This window comes from Salmo salar, chromosome ssa28 (assembly GCF_905237065.1).
Source record: "Salmo salar chromosome ssa28, Ssal_v3.1, whole genome shotgun sequence".
Taxonomy (NCBI): Eukaryota; Metazoa; Chordata; class Actinopteri; order Salmoniformes; family Salmonidae; genus Salmo; species Salmo salar.
In genome coordinates this window covers 32,625,001-32,628,547 of record NC_059469.1, presented here as the reverse complement: position 1 = coordinate 32,628,547, position 3,547 = coordinate 32,625,001, and the positions used below count along the sequence as shown (strand labels likewise).

General features: G+C 37.8%; 1 long non-coding RNA gene across 2 annotated transcripts in view; it reads left to right on the top strand.

The window, feature by feature from the left end:
• Positions 1 to 683: 683 nt before the first annotated feature.
• The window catches only part of LOC106589874 (uncharacterized), a 5,486-nt gene continuing 2,622 nt past the window's right edge, over positions 684 to 3,547 (top strand). For both annotated transcript variants that reach the window (XR_006762579.1, XR_006762578.1), the window contains exons 1-2: positions 684 to 799; positions 1,176 to 1,259. This is a non-coding gene — a long non-coding RNA (uncharacterized lncRNA). The remainder of the gene's footprint in view (positions 800 to 1,175; positions 1,260 to 3,547) is intronic.

Sequence of the window (3,547 nt, the reverse complement as noted above, 5' to 3'; positions counted from 1 at the left end):
CCATATGTGTTACTTCATAGATTTGATGTCTTCACTATTATTATAAAATGTAGAAAAATAATCCAATTTTTTTTTTTTTATTTTTTACTTGAATAAGCAGGTATGTCCAAACTTTTGACTGGTAGTGTACATATACAGTCAGAAATTATTGACACCCTTTAACAAAGATGAGCAAAAATGAATAATAAATTATTTAAATATATACGGAAAATATTCAGAGCACTTTGACATTTTTCACATTTTGTTGCGTTACAACATTATTCTAAAATGGATAAAAGTTATTAAAAAAATTTTTTTAAACCTGATCTAACATTTCTGGTGAGACCTGAAAATAGCTGTGCTGTCAACGTTCCCCATCCAACCTGACAGACCTTGAGAGGATCTGCAGAGAAGAATGGGAGAAACTCCCCAAATACAGGTGTGCCAAGCTTGTAACGTCATACCCAAGAAGACTCAAAGGCTGTAATCACTGCCAAAGGTGTTGCGTCAAAGTACTGAGTAAAGGGTCTGAATACTTATGTAAATGTAGTATTTCAGATTTTTATTTGTAATACATTTGCAAAAAAAAAATCTAAAAACCTGTTTTTGCTTTGTCATTATGGGGTATTGTGATGTCATTATGGGGTATTGGGGGGGGAAACAAAACATTTTAAACCATTTTAGAATAAGGATGTAATGGAACAAAATGTGGAAAAAGTCAAGGGGTCTGAATACTTCCCGAAGACACTGAATTGAAGAGGGCAGTCCATAAGTGCAGACAAAGGACATCTGATGTCCTGTCCTTTATCTATTGTCCCAGGTACTTACACATATTTTATGTTGTCACATTTTTTGTCATTGTTATGATTTTCAGCTCAGTCTGATATTGACATGCAAGCGAATCATGCTACAATCTACAGCCATCAGCATCATCAAGCTGCACACATAATGTCCTGTCCTTTATCTGTCACGGAATAAACGTTAAACGAGTTACGAAGTACGATCACAGCTGTTACATCTTCATCTCAGGAGTCTGATTGTCCCAAGGCTTCCTGTTCTCCCAAAGGAGATAAACATTTTCTCAAATATCTGTTGATTGAATCCCTTGTGACAAATTTGAACCTGTAGTTTTCATGCAATGTTGCTTGCCAAGTACATCCTTGAAAATAATCTCTCCTTTGTGCATGTGACCATAGGAACTGTGGAGAGTCCTTCTTGAGAGCATCATTATTTAACCAGTGCACAGGATGACTGCCTGCCTCTATCCTTTCACGATTGAGGTAAATTGTCAATAACATATTCTGAAATAAAGTATGTCTGTATTATTAATCAAGTGGGGGAACTAATTCTAACACCACATCCCTGAACTCGGTGCACTTGGCTGGCAGTAAATCATATATAGCACTGAACCTGGCTGAATGTGGTGTATCTGCCCTGTTGTGGAAACAGGAGAATGATTCAGACAATTACAGGAAGGAAGCATTCCGGCTCGGCTTAACCTTTACGTAATAAAAACAGCTATTTAGGAGTGGATGAAACCTTTATTTTTAGAGGCTGTCTGATTTGGTGCAGTTTCATGTTTCACTACAGCTGTCCTCTCTATCTTTCCAGCAACGGTGCTTGTTGAAATACTCCCACTGGGTGAAAAGGGTCCATATCAGGAATACAGAGCATTTCCAATGCATATTTTGAGTTTTTGTGACAACTGTTTGTCTTTTAGATATATGATATTAGGATTACTCCGAATATCACACGTGGGCATTTCCTACAGCTGGATATGGACTAATTTAAAATCCTACGATATAAAACATCCTATTTTCTTTTCATGCTCAATAATTCGGACAAATATGAAATCCATATTTTTTAGGATGCACAAATACGTTTTCGATTCCCTCCGGATATCATACATGGTATGGCCGTATATCGACTCAATAGATATCCTGAGATAGACCTATGTGGACATCTTATTTTGATGACAAATACTGACAGTAGGCCTACACAGTATGTTTTCTCAACACATACAGTGCATACTGTATGCTCTTGACTGAAGTCCATATCAGAATCTTGATATACATTTTGATATGCTAAATAAGGACAATTTCTGATGCTTATTCGAGTTTTGGGGACATGTTCAATAATTTGACAAATATTAAATCCATATAATTCTTTCAGACATTAGCTATCATTTTTGTATTCACTCTGGATAAAGTCACTGCAAACCGCAAGCTAAAATCAGTGTGACTGGTAGCCTAGCAACAAGAATCAGGTATTTTCTGATGTGGAGTTCCAACTGTTATTATTTAATTTGGGTGCAACAAATTAGTGTTTAAATGGTGTGTGGTCAAACTGACAACTGGAGAAACAAAGACGTGAGAAGTCGTTCAGAAATTTCCTCAAAGAAGTTAACACTAAAGTGAGTAGCTAATTTGAGATGTTATATTTATCTTATTAATTAGCATCAAGAACATTAGCTAGCTAATTTGACCAGCAGCTAACTAACGTAAACTCACTCACTTTTGTACATCGCCTTGGTCCGTACAATTTACCTTATTTTAGCGCCCAAAAAACGTAATACTTCCAGATCAACTATAATGTCAATGCCATTGTAAAGCACAATTTCTCCCCTTTCCAACAAAATCCATGTCGAGACCTCCACGCTGCCCGTTTCTGCATGATTCAAGAAGGCAATGAGCTCCGTCGGGTCTTTTTAAAAATGGCGGGTGGGGAAGCGAAACTAATGCATGGTAGTGAAAAGGAGAGATGTCGTGTGGGGAAATGGCTTTTTTTCACTCGATCTGTCCAACTTATCACCTTATCGCCTGTAAAATGTAAATAAAAGACTATAAACAGTTTATATAATGTGTCATTACATACCTATTTGAAGGTTTGTGTCGAATTTGAATCGGGTTTTTAGTGCGGTGCTAAAGTGATCTTCAGAAGTAAACAGCGGCTTTTGAGAGTCATGATCGCTTACAGTGATGACGCAAAAAATGACTAGGTATCTCCCTTACCCCCATCACTGTCCATTTCTTGTTTTTAAACGATGAGAGAAGTGCTACACCTGGTGGAGAGAGATTGTAAAAACAGAAATAGTTGCTTTATGCGTGCTGTACGTTACGGCATGACACGTCACGATGTAACGGAGGGTCAGGTTTTTCAACTTTTCTCCAATACTATAGAGCCATTAGCATGTCGAACAACGCTTGAATCGAAACGTAGTTCACACCACAGATTTTGAAGTCAACACAGCCGCTACAGTCCCATTAGTTTTCTTTGCAGCCTCGTTTGAATGTCGTGGTTGCGCACAGTTGTACGGAATGGGGTGAGTTTACGTTAGCTAACAAATACCGAAATTGCCTTTTTTTTCACCCCCTATCGAGCCTCAAGGTGACAGCTAACATTTCTAAATGTTTAGGCATATTTTGTATTACTGGTTAATATAAGCTAGCTGACTAGCAACTTGGCTATCTCGCTACCTTGTTCCAGTTAGTTTTCTCGTCATTAATATATCTAGGCTGTATCACATCCGGCCGTTTTTTGGAGTCCCACAGGGCAGCGCACAATTGAC